This window comes from Ranitomeya variabilis, chromosome 1, assembly GCF_051348905.1.
Source record: "Ranitomeya variabilis isolate aRanVar5 chromosome 1, aRanVar5.hap1, whole genome shotgun sequence".
Lineage (NCBI taxonomy): Eukaryota > Metazoa > Chordata > Amphibia > Anura > Dendrobatidae > Ranitomeya > Ranitomeya variabilis.
Genome location: NC_135232.1, coordinates 1,007,199,757 through 1,007,217,474, shown reverse-complemented (window position 1 = coordinate 1,007,217,474; position 17,718 = coordinate 1,007,199,757).

Sequence of the window (17,718 nt, the reverse complement as noted above, 5' to 3'; positions counted from 1 at the left end):
AACTAACAAGTGTGTTAGGAACAAATTTACAACGTTGCACAAGCATCTCACACAGGGTGAAGGTGCATTAAATCATAAGTGCTCCCCAGCCATTGGCTGGGGCATTTTAGAACGGTGAAAACACTTTCTTTAAGAAGCCAGGAGCACACGCACGTGCCCTAAGCACAATGCCCGGGGATCTGAGAGTAGTGTGCAGCCCCCTGGCAGATGCAGGAGGATGAGGACAGGGCTCGGAAATGTGGCGATGAGTATGCCGTCATGTCTACTGAGGAGAGGAGGCAGGGAGTAGAGACGCCAAAGCCATGACACAGACAGCAGGTGCAGGGCTGTGGCGTTGACTACATTGGTGACTCTTCATATGCAGAATAAATATCAATTGCATACTTCTTTTGAATGCAAGCAAGATTTATTTTATTAAAGGTCAAAAAATAAGAGCAACCTTTGAGTGTCAACGCGTTTCGGCCAACCCAGCCTTTTTCACGACAGTTGCATTCAGTAGGTATTCTCTTCTAGACAGGGATTTTTCTTCCCTGGAGGTAGATGAATGTGGAAAGCCTGTGCTTCACATGTCCCAGACAGGGTGCTTGCTTAAATGTCATGAATATCTACTGAGTGCAACTGCCGTGAAAAAGGCCGAGTTGGCCGAAACGCGTTGACATTCAAAGGTTGCTCTTATTTTTTGACCTTTAATAAAATAAATCTTGTTCGCATTCAAAAGGAGTGTGTAATTGATATTTATTCTACATGGTCTATGAGGGATTTCACCAATCCCCTCAATTGGCACGTCCACTAGGGAAAATCAGAGTGCACGACAATATCTATTTTTTATGATATCGGTGACTCTGCATAGGCGCCGATGTTACACATTACCCGACATTAAATATAGATAGGAGTGCTTCTCTATCATAATACCATTATTTTACACTTTCATAACTTAGACCCGGTTTTATGTGAAATTGAACAAGTTCCTTAAAATTCAGGTGAAGTTGAGAAATTACCGTACATTATTTCTTCAAACCAGAGATATATTTTTTTTACTTTCTGTGTTTATTCTACTGATTTGAAAAGAACGTAAAGCGTTTCACTGATTAAACTTTGACTTGTCAGCTCATATTGAGAGAAACAATGTATACAGTATGAAATGCGATAGCATTAGAGGAAAACAATATATGAGCCTTGAGCATTTCCTTTAATTCATGTCTAATATCTCACAAATATTTGTTTCTATAGTCAACATATAAATGCCTCAGAGAGATATCAAGTCCTTCCATATATAATTATTATTGCCCTTCTCTATATTAGCAGCATTGCCATTGTACAGCTATTAAACTTATTGAATTCACTTTTTTCCTCACAATGCTAAAATTAATTATATGGCAAAACCATTAGCATCATTATGGTAGTGAAATAGATTTTGATTAGACACTTGATTAGATATCATGGTAATGAGCCAATATGGTTGAAATGTCATTTTCTCCCAACCTTCCTCTAATGTATATGTCTAGCTTTAGTAGATTTTATAGCTCCCAAGGACTTTGCAGTAAATAGATGTGTTGAGCGCTGACATTTCCCGTCTCTGCCTTTCCCTTAATTTGACAGTTGTATCTTGACACAACCCTGAGAGCCACCATGAATATTCTGATGAATTACTCTGAAGACAAGCCAAGGAAAATGTTAAACAAATGTCATATAATCTTCTGTTTTCATACCATAGAAAAAATAGAATAGGACATATATTTATAAAAACATCAATGTCTCCTATCAGAAACTAAGATTGCATGTTTGTATAGTGACCATTGATGTATATTGTTGGTGCATCATGACCTAATTTTAGGTAGAGTGGAGGCCACATCAACGAGACACTATATCCCTATGGGGATATTATGGACCCAAAAGCACTTCAAGTTCCACTGTAGGCAGCCCCTGTGAGTAATGCTTCATATACCTACCTAAAGAGGTTGTCCCATCAAAAAATACACTTTAATGAATAGATATTGGAATGAAAACAATTTATACAATAGGATGTATAAACCCCTTAGTGACAGAGCCAAATTTTTGAAATCTGACCAGTGTCACTTTATGGCCAGAGTCAGACAAGCGTATGGCATCCGATGCGAGATATGCTAATGACCCTCGGCTCCTGCTCTGCTGCGAGCAGGAGCCGAGTGTCATGCATCTGTGCTCCGAGCCTCTCATACAGACAGGATCAGAGCACAGCTGCGGAGGAGGCGGAGAAATGAATTTCTCCATCTCCTCCATTGCCGGGGTCAGCGTATAATGCACATCACTCGGATGATATCCGAGTGATGTGCGTTGTCTCACTCTCACCCAAAGGCTTATATGGGTGCAAGTGAGCCGAGACTCAGCCGAGTGTCAGTGACAATCACAGCATGCTGTGATTTCACTCACACGTATTATACGGCCAAGCATAAAAACGGCGATGTGAGCTGCCCCATAGATGAATACTAGTCCGAGTGCTATGCGATGTTTTATCGCATAGCGCTCGTCTGTATTCATCGTTAGTGTGACCCCGGCCTAAGAGGTAATAACTCTGGAATTCTTCAACAAATCTTAGTGATTTTGATATTGTTTTTTCATGACACATTATACTTTATGACAATGGGAAATTTAGCTCAATATGTTTTGTGTTTATTTATAAAAAATATAAAAAATTTGATAAAAATGTAAAAAAAATAGCAATTTTCAAGCTTTGAATGATTATCCCTTTAATCCAGATAGTCATACCACAGAAAAACATTAATAAATGACATTTCCCTCATGTTTGCTTTACATCAGCATCATTTGTAAAATGCTATTTTATTTTGTTTGCATTTTAGGAGGTTTAAAAATGTAGCAGTAATTTTTCATTCTTTCAAGGAAATATACAAAATGTATTTTTTAGGGACCTATCTAGGTTTGAAGTGACTTTGGGGGTCCTATATATTGGAAGATCCCCAAAAGTTATACCATTTTAAAAACAGCACCCCTTGACATATTGAAAACTGTGTCAGGTAGTTTATTGACCCTTCAGGTGATTTTCAGGAATTAATGTAAAGTGGCATAACAGAAATGAAAAAGTGTTTTTTACCACCTAAATGTCGCTAACTTTTGAACAGGCCACTATAGCGGGGAGATTCTAATGGCCATGATCTCAGGGCACCAACTGGGATAAAGAGGAAGCCCCCACACCATGTTAACCATTTATATGATGTAATCACTTTTGACAGCAGCATCTAAAGGGTTAACCTGATATGGACGGTGGCAATGATGATCGTGGCTAATGCAGAAAATTGTCAGCTATAGTGTACAGCCGAGAGCTGCTGGATTGTCACCTGTATGGGGATGCTATTCTCTTATGTCAGGTCAGTAAAAATACGTATTGGCGGTCATTAAGGGGTTTAAAAAAGTTCCTGTTCTGAGATAATATTATAAATGTGGCCCTGCTATGTAGTGTGAAATGGCTGTGTCTGACAGTACAGGAACATGGTCTGGTCATACCACAGCTCCTGGGAAGGGGAGACGTAGAAGGTGGTATACGAACAGGACAGGACAGAATTTCAGCTTTTTGTGAAGGAAAACCTTTCACTGCCTGTTTAAAAATATCTTTTACCTCACAGAAAGCATCTGCTGCGATCCCGTACTGTCCTGTCTCAAGGTGTTTGAGCATGGTCAGTTGAGATTTATGATGAATAATACAATTTCTCCGTGATGGACTATTATGCTTCAAAGGTATTTGATTAAAGAGGTTGTCTATCCCAATTAAAGCTCCACTAAAGGAATGGATGGTAAAAAAATCACAAGATATACTCATCTGTTGTTATCATAGTTGATACCATGTAGCCTGATCTAGGAAAGGCTGGAGCAAAGCCGACCACGCCCACACCCATGGCTTGGGCGGAGGCCGACATGACAATGGGTTGGAGTAGGTGGGGGCATTAATTAGTGTGATAGCACTTTGAGGGGTCATTTAAAGGGCCAGGTTAGGAGTGAGTGCAGCGCCCCAGAGTCTTGGTCGTTGCAGTAATGTCATTCTTCCACCAGGGGGAGTGATATTACGTCTGAAGGTAACAAAGGAGATCTTCCAACCAGGTATCACAAACCATACACTACACTTCACACTCCAGACCACCAGGGGGAGCCTTGCTCCTATCTACTAGGGCACTCCTCACAGAAGGGTAAAACTGGTGGGCTGGATAGAAAGTTAGAGAGACGCTGGCTGGGCTTTGCCCAGGCAACACCTGTCAGACAGACAGGGGGAAAGGAGGAACATCTGAGCTGCAGACAGAGGGTCCCTGTCAGGGGTGGGATCCTGACAGAGGCCTAGCGAGACAGAAAGCTACGGAGCTGCGCCTGCCCCACATGCGGCAGCATCCTAAGAAAGGACACAAAGAGAATTGTATTGTAGAGAGTGAGAAACGAAGTCACAGCACTAGGAGAAAACACCAGGAGGAGTTCTGCCCTGAAATAGGCTGCCTCCTTCTGAGGCACGTAGCCGGTGGCCAGAACACCGAGGGAATAATTGACTCTACGCATTACTTCAGAGACCGGCAGGACAGTCAATTCCAAGTTAGCTGCCCGACCATAATACCTAAGAAGACACAGTGGCAAATTGTGGGGGTCAGGGCGTCTCTAGGGTCCTTATAAACAAGCCTCAGGCCATCAGTCATACGGGTTTGTCCTATCCATACCATCTGGGGGACAGAGAGGAAGAAATAACATCTAGAACATCTACAGGAGTTGTGAGGACCTTACCGAGTTGCTCAGCAGGGAGGGACTACAACACACAGGCGCTAGTAGGAAGGCTACTGATTTCCACCTGGATAAGGAGACTCTGGATTTGCCTTCGGACCGGCCAGACTCTACCTACCCTGTGGTCTGTACCCTGGACTGTGGACGCTGAAGTCTTCTGTAAAAGGTAAAGAGACTGCAAACTTGTGTCCTCGTTATTCCCTGCACCTTACATCATCCACTATCACCATCTACACAACTGGGAAGCCCTGGGGACACACTTCACCTGTGGGAAGGTATACCATCTAGCTGCCATCACATCACCCCAGCGGACCCCTAAGCAGCGTCGGTCACCCTGACCGAATACCACAGGTGGCGTCACGAACTTTATACAAACTATTCTCCCTTTCATTGGACACCCCTCTAAGGGCCACGGTACCGGGTCAGGCCACCATGACATCCCCCGAACCGAAGGACTCGGTACCGAGTACCCCATTGCCCTTACTGTGGGGGCGATCCATGGGGCCCCTCATTTCCCACTCTCTGGAGGTCAAGTCTGGTCACCCTACCGCATGGCCTACCATGTCTGACATGGAGCAGGCCCTGGAGAGTCTCAGGGCTGCAGCTCTGTCACTGCCCCCTGGCTGGCTGGAGAGGCAGGTAGCCGGCATCGTCGGTAGGGGAGCAGGGTCAGCTGCGGAGATTTCCCCACGCCAGTGACATCCCTGTCGGGTGAGGCCTCCATAGCAGTTATCGTCGGATGCAGCTCCCCGGACCCAGCGAAGGCGCAGGAGCCCCTCTGGGGACCCTTCAGGCTGGGCGTCGGTCAGGAGGCGCAAGCCCCAGTCTGGGAGGAATCCTACTGCCAGGCAGGGTCTGGCGGCGGTGAGCAGACCTTCACCTCAGAGTGTGTTGGGGTGGAGCCGGCGCACGCCAGGCATCATGGGATGAGTGATGTCACAGGGGTCACTGTGGTGATGCTCTTGTTGGACGGCCCTCCTGTTCAGCACAGACCAACAGCGGGATTGGACCGGGCAATTTGGCGATGAGCGGTATGTCCCTGTTACAGGGGTTACCGGCCCATTCACTTCCATTGGTGGGGTGCTCCCCCACTCCTGCTGGAGGATTTATGGCGGCCTCTTCCCCTTTTCTGCAGAGCGAATCGAACAATGGGCTGTGTGCTGCAGGGTACTTAGCGCAGGCACAGCTTACTGGTTTGGGACGTCTGTCGGGATCCCCCCTTCCCAATGTGGCTCAGCTTCCCAGGGTATTGTCCTCCACAGGGGCACCGTGCCTTGGTCATCAGGCACCGGAAGGCACAGCAAGTCGGGTTATCGTGGTGGACGGACGTCGGGATTCTGGATTTCCGGCTGGAGGGGTCACAGCTCCCTTGCATCCCAGTGAGTATTACTCTATGTCTTGTCCGTTTCCTCAGATTTTGATGTCTCCTGGGTTAGGTGGGAGTCAGGTAGAGGAAGCAGAGGGTGTAAGTGACAGGGTTGGGGTTCAGTAAGATCTGGCTAGTGGGGGAGTAAGGGATATTCTTGAAAATGTGAAGGATTTGCTCACCCGGTTGGAAGGGGGAGCTGCGGCGCTGGTAAGTTGAGCAGCGTGGGTTGGTCCACAGGTTAGTGGATACATTTTGCCGTGGAGGGCATCAGAGGTGTTGGGTGGGTTTTCTGAGCCTGTTTCAGTGTCAACACAGATGGAAAAAGAAAAGGAGTGTAGGATTCATTTGGATGATAGAGCACATGGGGTGGTTTATGTTTGTTTTGAGGGTCGTTTGGGGGCTCATCTTAAAAAGGAAGTTAGGGAAAAGATCTGGAAGGAAGAATATGTCGAGATTTTTTCTCTGCTTCTGCTCGAAAAATTTAATTGAGATAAAAACAAGAAGGATGACAAAAAGAAGGAGGAGGAGGAGAAGGGCAGGTGGGGCCTGATCCCTCAAACGTTTGTCAATTGGCTACAGGCTTTTGCCATTTTGGCAAGTGTTATAGGAGAGAAGACGAAGAGAACTGCTCTCCCCTATTTTGTTACATGGATTCCATTGGAGAGGCCCATAGAACTTATGGGGAACAAGCATGGCTCCGGTATGATAAGCAAATCTGGCAGAGGAAAGCAATTAGGCCTGCGATTCAGTGGGATCAAAAGGATATAGGCCTACGGTTGCGGGTCATGGCTCCTACTAGGTTCGGCCATTCCTTTCATGGGGGGGGGGGTTGGGAGCACCGGCCAAGTCAATGGTCAGTCCAGCACACAAGGGACTGTGGGACAATCAGGTCAGTCGGGTGTGCAAAAGTCAGGCTTATGCTGGCAGTTTAATGAAAGCCAGTGTAAGTTTGGAGCCAACTGTAAATTCAAGCACCTTTGCTAGCATTGCAGTGGCTCCTCTCATAGGGCCGCTAGATGTATTAAGAGAACCAAGCCCAAAGCAGGGGGCAACAATACACAGGGAGAAGATGCCAGTGAAGCTAGTAGAGATGGTCCCTTATCTAAATAGGTATCCGGTCAGAGGCAAGGCGGAATTGTTGTTTTCAGGTTTTGAGGAAGGTTTTGTAAATCTTGCTCCTCCTTTTGTCATTCCCCGGGTTCTTAAATATCTTTAGTCGACTGAGATTTATGGGAATGTGGTTTCTGAGAAATTGGGTAAGAAGGTTGCCTTGGGCCGTATGGCGGGTCCATTTAGTGATCCTCCATTTCAGGATCTGGTAGTTTCTCCTCTGGGGGTTATGCCTAAGAAGGAGTCGAATACGTTTTGGCTCATTCATCATTTGTCGTATCCTCGGGCCATGTCGGTGAATGACGGGATTTATCCGGAGCTTTGCTCTGTAGTTTATACGTCATTTGATGCAGCACAATGGGTTAAAAGATGTGGAAAGGGGGCTGATGGTGAAGACAGACATTGAATCTGCATTTCGGTTGTTGCTGGTTCATCCAGACCGTGTTAAATTGTTGGGTTGTTGTTGAAAAGGGGAGTTTTTCAATGACAGATATTTGCTTATGGGCTGTTCTTTATTGTGTGCTTTCTTTGAGGCGTTCAGTTCTTTTTTGGAATGGGTTATACGTAGTGTTGAGCGATACCGTCCGATACTTGAAAGTATCGGTATCGGAAAGTATCGGCCGATACCGGCAAAGTATCGGATGTAATCCGATACCGATACCCGATACCAATACAAGTCAATGGGACTCAAGTATCAGACGGTATCCCTGATGGTTCCCAGGGTCTGAAGGAGAGGAAACTCTCCTTCAGGCCCTGGGATCCATATTAATGTGTAAAAGAAAGAATTAAAATAAAAAAATATTGCTATACTCACATCTCCGACGCAGCCTGGACCTCACCGAGGGAACCGGCAGCGTTCTTTGCTTAAAATGCGCGCTTTTACTTCCTTCCGTGATGTCACGGCTTGTGATTGGTTGCGTGCCGCCCATGTGACCGCGACGCGACCAATCACAGCAAGCCGTGACGTAATTTCAGGTCCTGATGCCTATTTCTGCATTAAGGACCTGAAATTACGTCACGGCTTGCTGTGATTGGTCGCGTCGCGGTCACATGGGCGGCACGCAACCAATCACAAGCCGTGACATAATTTTAAAAATGCGCGCGTCTCCTGCCTCCCGTGACGTCACGGCTTGTGATTGGTCGCGTCGCCCATGTGACCGCGACGCGACCAATCACAAGCCGGAACGTAATTTTAAATTCCTGAATTCCTAGAATTAGGCATTGAGGACCTGAAAATTACGTCACGGCTTGCTGTGATTGGTCGCGTCGCGGCCACATGGGCGGCACGCGACCAATCACAAGCCGTGACGTCACGGAAGGAAGTAAAAGCGCGCTTTTTAAGCAAAGAACGCTGCCGGTTCCCTCGGTGAGGTCCAGGCTGCGTCGGAGAGGTGAGTATAGCAATATTTTTTATTTTAATTCTTAATTTTACACATTAATGTTGTTTCGATACCGATACCCGATACCACAAAAGTATCGGATCTCGGTATCGGAATTCCGATACCCCCAAGTATCGGCCGATACCCGACTTGCGGTATCGGAATGCTCAACACTAGTTATACGTGATGTCTCAGGTTTTGATTCTCTCATTCATTATTTGGACGATTTTTTGTGCATTGGCCCGTGAAACTCGGCTACCTGTGAAACAATTCTGAAGGTGACTAAGTGTGTGGCCAAGCATTTTGGGGTGCCTCTGGCCCCAGGAAAAATGGAAGGTCCAAATACATGCTTGCGTTTTTTGGGCATTGTCATTGACACCATCAATTAGGAATTCCAATTACCGGAAGAGAAGGTGGTTGCTTTGAGGGAGGTGGTGGCTAAGGCGCGACGTGTAAAGAAACTGTCTCTGTGTGATCTTCAGTCGCTGTTAGGGAAGCTTAACTTTGCGTGCAGGTTTATCCTGATTGAAAAAACTCTCCCATGGAGGTTAGCTAGCACTACCGCGGGAGTTCGAGCTCCTCACCATTTTGTTCGGCTATCAGCGGAACACAGAGCAGATTTGGTGGTTTTGGGTAAATTTTTGGAGCAGTACAACTGCCATTCATTGCTCATGGAGGAGGCGGTGGACAATTGCACTTTGGATTTGTTTACAGATGCAGTGGGAGGAATTGGTTTTGGAGCATACTTTAGGAGCCAGTGGTGTGTAGCAAAATGTCCTGCGGATTGGGTTACATCAGGTTTGGTTAGAAATATTGCACTGTTGGAAATCTTTCCCATTTTTGTGGCTGTGCATTTGTGGAAACAGGAGTTTCGGGACAGACTGGTGCATTTTAATTGTGACAACATGGAGGTGGTGTGCGTAATCAATAGTCTCACAGCATCGTCACCCCCAGTTATTCGAGTGCTTCGGCAGTTGGTTTTGGCGTGCTTGTCGAAGAATTCACATGTTACGCCGTCTCACATGCTGGGGGTTTAGAAAGCCATTGCTGATTCTCTTTCTCGTTCACAGTGGGAACGCTTATGGTTATTGGCTCCAGAGGCGGAGGTCAAGTGGTTAGAATGCCCGGCAGAGCTTTGGAGTGTGGTCTCTGGGCTGTGGAGTCTTTAATTTGGTCTTCCTTGGCTCCCAAGACCTGGGTGGCTTACTAGTCGATATGGTATTTATGGGAGAGGTTTTTGGCAGTGAGCATGGGTCAACTGGCGGTTGGGGATCAGGTAGAAGCATTGCTTTTGTGGTTAAGATGTGTGGCGGCGGAAGCTCATTCATCAGCGAAGGTGTCGCAGATTATGGCAGCACTGGTCTTTGATTTTAAGTTACAGAGCCAGCAGGATTTGAACAAATCATTTTTGGTTAAGCAGGCAGTAAGGGGGTTTCAGAGGAGTAATAGTCACGGGGACTGTAGGCATCCTGCTTCTTTTGGTTTATTGGAGAGACGGGGGGTGCTGGGAACGTTATGCAGCTCGAACTTTGAGGTTTGTCTTTTTAAATCCACATTTTTCCTTGCCTTTTTTGGGGCTTGAGAATTGGGGAAGTGGCATCGCCAAGCAAAAATAAGATAGGAGGGCTCAGGGCTAAGGATGTGGTGGTTACATCTAATGGCTTGGAGTTTTGGATATGGAGGTCAAAGACTGATCAGGAGGGCAAGGGTAAGCGTGTATTATTGGGACCAGTAAATAACTCTTTTATGTGTACAGTGAGGTGTTTTCAGCTGTTTAGCGCTTTTTAGCCCAGTCGGGAGGGTCCCTTGTTTTGTCACGTAGACGGGTCTTTCTTGTCTAGGTACTAGTTTACGGCGATATTAAAAAAGGGCTTGCACTTTTCATATTGGGGCGGCGATGGAGGTGGCAATGTGTGGGCATGGTGCAGAAGGTGTACAGCAGATTGGGAAGTGGCATTCTAGGTGTTATTGCAGCTATGTTAGGCCTCAGGGGTTAGTTGCAGAATTTCATATCTGTAGATCTTCATTTTAAATGTTGTTTTGGTGTGTCGGTGGGTGTTTCAAAGCTGGTATTTCGTACTCCTTGATTAAGACGATGTAGGTTGAAACATGTAGGTGAGTCGCCTGCCAGGGCCTGGGGTACTTGGCACCGGGTCTGGTCGCAATTAAAGGGAAAGTCAATGTGGCAGCGACCCGGTCCATGGCCCTGGGCACTCAAGTAAAAGGGAAAGGCCTTTTAAGGGAGTTGTAATAAAGTTTGTGTTTGTGATGCCACCTGTGGTTCTCGTTCATTGGGGACCAATGCTGCTTAAAGGGGTCCTCTGGGGCTATGTTACTGCAGCAAAGATAGTGACGCTTCCCACAGGTGAAGCGGGGTCCCCAGGGCTCTCGGTGTGTTTGGCAGGGATGGTGAATGCTGGCAAATAAATGGAGGGCACAGGGTTGCAGTCTTTACCTGGTTTACTGATGTTGCAGTCAGCCTCAGTCCATGGTATCGGCAACAGGTGTCGATGGAGTCCAGGCAGCCTGAAGACAAGAGGAAATCCCTTTGCCAGGTCAGTTTGGGAGCCTTCCACTTCATGCTGATTGCTAGTCCCTTGCTGCCTGTAGTGTCCTGACAAGGTCCTGGGTTGCTCTCTGTCCTGTGACAGTCTCTGCATGGTAGGCAACTTGAGGTGTCTCTTTGGGGTCTTTTTACACGGTGACTCCAAGCTCTAGATGCTGCTGTACCTCAGATATTATGTGGACAAGTCACTTTTAGCTTCCTGCCCTCCCGTTCTGCTGTGGGACTTACAGTTCCACATAGCCTCGGGCTCCCGGTGCCTGGTTTCTGTGCTCTGCTTAGAGGGGTCCACTCACAGCCCTACTCTAGCTCTTAGGTCCTTCTGTGCTCTTCCACTGTCTGCTACCAACTGTCTATCTCATCCGCCAGACTAGGATGTATATAGGGAAGTTCCCCTTAAACCGGGTTTAGAGCTCCCCCTTTTGGCCTGGAGTCAGAAAGTGTTGCATGTAGGATTACCTGCCAAAGGAATCCCTCCTGTGTCCAGGCATGGCATTACCCTCCCCGAGAGGAAGGTAGCACCACTGTGGTACCTGAACTCCTGGGGTGCCACATTCCCCCTCGGTTAAATCCAGTACTCCCGGACTTGGAAAAGAAAACATAAACAGTACAGGTTAAGAAATGTGCAAAACATTTTGAAAAAGGCATTTAAACTGGTTTAAACTTTTTCTTCCCTTACGGAGGCACTTTTGGCTTAAACATTGCAAACATATTTACAAAAGTATAACTGGTCTCATACCAGGGTGTCCTTGTTCATAAATAACAGTACCGATGCGAGGGACCCATCATAAACCCCCAACGTAGGTTTTGGGCGCGCTACAAGGCGTATATCCAGACCCGGTGTTCTACCACGCCAGATGGTTTTTCCTTCAGGTCTGAGAAGAAACAAGGCCCTACCCACACTGACAATGTGGGTAGAACCAAAGGTGCACCTTGGGGGTGCCAACTATTTACAGTGACAGTTTTTGGGCAATTCACCATCCATTACCCTATGGTCCATTTAAAACCTGCAATAAGCATAAGAAAACATTTTTACACAGGTAACACCAATTATTGACAGTTTACTAGTCCCTGTAACGGGCTGGGATCTGACCTCTGGTGCTATGGGTAGATGTACACAGCAGAGGCACTGAGGGTGATCTGACCAGATTCACTAGGCTTGCTATCACTGGTGTTATGCGCTCTCTTATGGCTACGCTACTGGGAATTCTGGGTAGCACAGGTGTACCTGATCTTCAAGGAGCACTGTTGCTCACTGTGGGCTTGACAGATTCACCAATAGCAGGAGGTGTATTCTTTGGTTTCACTGCTGGTGTGACATCTGCTGCTTGAGCCTGCTGGTGTAGAATCTCTTCTGCTTCAGGACGGTTTGAGTCACTTCGACTTCTGGTATTTCCAACTGAGGAAAAGTCAAATAGGTACCACTATCGCTTGATTTACCTGATTCCATGACTGGGGAAAATCTCCAAGAACGGATTCTCTTTTCCTCTTCTTCTGTGGCTTGAGAAGTACCTGGGTCTTTTTCCTTGTCTCTCAGTTTGTCAGGGTACACTTTAAGATGATCCCTTGATACCGCAGGTGAGGTTTCTCTTCCATCTTTGCTTATTAGACACACTTTGGTGTTATCAAAGTTTGATGGTAAGATGGTATATGGTTCTGCTTATGCATTCTTCTTTTTTGCTTTAGCACTTGTTCACCTGGTGACAAGGGAATTGCAGGGGCATGTTGATAATAGTTTCTTTCTTGTCTTTGTCTTGCCTGGGACGAGCTTCTTTCCACACAATCTTGTACTTGGCAGTATTTCTGTTGTCGCTCAGTATCCCAATCTGCATCCCGATGATGTTGCTTCTGGTGTGAGGATGCCCATTTCAAGATCAACAGGTAATTTGCTAGATCTTCCTCTCATCAGGTAGGCTGGAGTGCAGTTGGTGGAATTTACCGGAATATGATTGTACAGATCTACCAGATCCGGCAATTTCTCTGGCCACAGGTTTCTTTCTTCCAAAAGGCAAGGTCTTCAACAGGTCGATTACCACCTGGTTCATCTTTTCACACATACCGTTAGTCTGTGGATGGTACAGTGTTGTTTTTATCTTCTTGCATCCATACAGGTTGCAGAACTGTGGGAACACTTCCGCTTCAAAGGCTGAGCCTGGGTCGGTAAGTACCTTTTCAGGGTAACCATGTGGTCAACAAAAGTGTTGTTGGAATGCCTTGGCTGCCGTTTTCGCTGTCTGGTCCTTGACAGGCACGAATACCAGGAATCTGGAATAATGGTCCACTATGGTCAAAGCATAGACATAGCCTGACCAGCTTGGAGTTAGCTTCACATGGTCTAAGGCTACCAGTTCAAGTGGCTGTTTGGTGACTATGGGCTGTAGGGGAGCCCTCTGGCTATCACGGTCCTTTCTGCGCAGGTTGCATGGGCCACACTCCCAGTACCACTTTTCAATGGTTTTTCTCATGCAAATCCAATAGAACCTCCCATGAAATAACTTTTTCCATCCAAAGTGTCCTGCTCCATTGTGGCACGCTTACAGAACCATTGGCACATCTTGACTCAGGACTACCACCTGCCAGACCAGCTCGTGAGTGCATGGATCAATACTCCTCCGACACAGATTGCCGTCGTAGATAAGCAATTTGCTCTTCTTCCACAACTGCTGAGTCTCTTGTGGTGCATCTGGACCAGGGTGTGAATCTGCTTGTGTTAGCAGTAGTGTTGAGCGATACCTTCCGATACTTGAAAGTATCGGTATCGGATAGTATCGGCCGATACCCGAAAAATATCGGATATCGCCGATACCGATACCCGATACCAATACAAGTCAATGGGACTCAAGTATCGGAAGGTATCCTGGATGGTTCCCAGGGTCTGAAGGAGAGGAAACTCTCCTCCAGGCCCTGGGATCCATATTAATGTAAAAAATAAAGAATTAAAATAAAAAATATGGATATACTCACCTCTCCGGCGGCCCCTGGACCTTACCGCTGTAACCGGCAGCCTCCGTTCCTAAGAATGAGCGCGTGAAGGGCCTGCGATGACGTCACGGCTTGTGATTGGTCGTGTGAGCGGTCACATGAGCGGTCACGCGACCAATCAGAAGCCGCGACATCATCGAAGGCCCTTCACGCGCTCATTCTTAGGAACGGAGGCTGCCGGTTACAGCGGTAAGGTCCAGGGGCCGCCGGAGAGGTGAGTATATCCATATTTTTTATTTTAATTCTTTATTTTTTACATGAATATGGATCCGATTCCGATTTCCGATATTACAAAAGTATCGGAACTCGGTATCGGAATTCCGATACCGCAAGTATCGGCCGATACCCGATACTTGCGGTATCAGAATGCTCAACACTAGTTAGCAGCTCTTTTACCAGATGGACTGCTGGGTCACTATTCTGCGTCTCTGCCCATCCATGGTGAGGCAATGGGTTCAGCGTGGCTTCTCGCTTGTTATTGCGCTTGTTCCTCACATGATGAGAACACTAAGTGGCCCCGGGGCAATGGAATGCTGGTAACTCAATCTCTTCAAGTGCTTCCAGATCTTCTCCCACTTCTGCTAAATGGGGCATCTTGGACAGCGCATCAGCATTTGCATTCTTGTGCCCTGCACGGTACTTGATGGTGAATTCGTAGTTGGACCACAGAGCCATCCATCGCTGCTCCAATGCACCTAGTTTTGCAGTTTCCAGGTGGGTCAGCGGATTGTAGTCCGTGAAAATGGTGAATCTTGCTGAGGCCAGGTAGTGCTTGAACCGCTCTGTTACCGCCCAGACTATGGCGAGGAATTCCAGCTTGAAGGAACTGTAGTTTTTGGGGTTCCTTTCAGTGGGACGAAGCTTACTGCTGGCGTAGACAATTACTCTTTCTTTGCCCTTCTGCGCTTGGGACAGCACTGCTCCCAATCCCACACTGCTGGCATCTGTGTAGAGCACAAACTATTGGTCATATTCAGGGTATGCCAGTACCTCATTTCCCGTGAGAGCCAACTTCAACCAAGTGAATGATTATTCCAGCTTGTCGTTCCACTCAAATGGAGGACCCTTGCTCTTGGCCTTCTTGGATTGACCCTCTAACAGGTCTTGCTGGGGTGCAGCTGTCTTAGTGAAGTCTTTAATGAACCTTCGGTAGTAGCCTACCAACTCAAGGAACTGCCAGACTTCGCTGATGTTGCTGGGATTCAGCCAATCTCTGATCACGGTGAACTTGTCAGGGTCTGGTGCCACACCTTCGACGCTTACCACATGGCCCAGGTACTGCACTTTAGGCTTTAACAGGTGGCACTTGGACAGCTTTACCTTCAGGTCAAAGTTAGACAGAGCTTCAAACACCTTGGCCAGGTGCTTCAGGTGGTCTTCAAAAGTCTTGGAGAAGACGATGACATCATCCAGGTACAACAGGACGATTTCAAAATTCTTGTGCCCGAGACAGCACTCCATCATCCTCTGGAATGTTCCTGGTGCGTTACACAGTCCGAACGGCATGTAGTTGAATTCAGAGAGGCCCAATCGATGTCGTGAAGGCCATCTTTTCTTTATCCGCCGCTGCCATGGGAACCTGCCAATACCCACTAATGAGATCTAAGGTGGAGAAATAGGTAGCAGATTTTAAAGCAGCTAATGACTCTTCGATTCTGGGCAACGGGTATGCATCCTTGGGTGTAATGCGGTTTATCTGCCTCTAATCAATACACACCCTCATTGTACCATCCTTCTCTTTGATGAGGACTAATGGAGCTGCCCAGGGGCTACAACTGTCTCTGATTACCCCAGCCTCCTTCATCTCTCGTAACATACTTTTGGCACATTGGTAGTGAGCTGGAGGTACAGGCCGGTACCTCTCTTTAATGGGCGGATGACCTCCCGTGGGGATATGATGTTGAACCCTTTTTACCTGCCCAAAATCTAGTGGGTGTTTGGTGAATACCCGCTCATACTCATGGACCACCTGCTAAGCCCTCTGTTTTTGGTGTGAAGGGGTAGAGTCAGTGCCCACATGTAACTTCTGGCACCAATCCTTCAACTGCCCTGCAGAGCCATTGCCCTCCGCCTGGTCGGATGAGACCAAGGGTTCTGTTGCTTTTATTGCATTATCATTAACAGTAAACAGTTTAGCAAGTGTAGCATATCTGGGTAATTGGACCTCTTTCTCTCCACAGTTAAGGACACGTACTGGTACCATCCTCTTGCGGACATCAGCAACCCCTCTGGGTGTCAGGATGGTGGGTCTACTATCTGAATACACAGGTTCTACCGGGGCCTGGTAGTCTTTCCATCTGAGGCCTATTGCTGCCCGACACCATATTAACATTTCACTCCTTTGGGGTATTGCAATGGGATCGGATCACTCACTGTGACACGTCCAATTTCTCCAACAGACAATTCTACCTGCTGTCTCTGCATCAAGGCTCTGATTTATTTTTGCAGGACACACTGCTCACTGGAACTAACAGTCTCGGCCACCTGTTGCAACAAGACAATAACCTCGGCAAGAGTTTTCTATGACATTAGTACCTAAGGTCATCATGGGGTTACATTCTCGCCGGTCAAAATCAACAATCACCAGTCCTTGGGCCTTCAATTCTACCCACCCCACCTTAATGGTTACCTCCTTGTACCCCACCTGTGGCAAAGGCTGACCATTACTGGCTACTATTGTCAAATCACTATCTGGGCCACAGGTAATGTCTGAGTCAGCCCAATACCGTTTGTAGAGAATGTAAGGCATAGTCATCATCTGAGAGTCGGTGTCCAGTAAAGCGTTCATTGGGATGCCGTCGATGACAATGGGGGGGGGGAGCAGTCGTCCTCCGTCATACTTGGCTCTCCAGTTTTGTGGGCCTGGTCATCCTACTCCTGGGGGTTGGCCCTCTACCCCAGGGGTCGCTCATTTAAATGGCAGAACCTCGTGATGTGTCCCGCCTGATTACAGCGGCGGAAGATGGATCATCCTTCCTGATGATAGCGGTCGTTGTCTCTCCCTCTGATTGGTGGGATCCTCTTCTGTCGTTGCCAGGGGACGTCATCTAGACTGGAAGCCAGCTGGGTTTTCTCCTTTGGGGATTCGTGCAGGGACTGCACGGTTCTGGCTAGTGCAGCTACGCTTTTAGTCAGTTCCTGGACCTGGAGTCTCAGTCCTGCGGAGAGATCAACATCCAGGGTCTGTGGGTCAGCCTGAACGGGTGCCTGATGAAAGGATGCCACGTCCTCGTGGTATGTGATTGCTGAATGCTTAGGGGGCACTGTGCGGCTGGGCGGTGGTTCATGCAGCACCAAAATGGCCTTGGCTTTAAATTGTGCAAAGTCTAGGTCACAGTTTTGCAAGGCCAGGATGCGCAGCTGTGGCCTGTGGGTGCTGGGGCTGCTCCTTTAATAGTTTGTCCCCATCCTGCACGCTGCTAGGGTCAACCTGTTTAATGGCCTCTTGGAGATTAAGGGCATAGTCCCATATGCTATCCTGTGCTCTTTGTTTGCACCCAAAAAAACCTCGTTTTGATTCCTGCAGTGGTGTGGGTGTCAAAAGTGGTTTTAAGTTTGGCAAATAT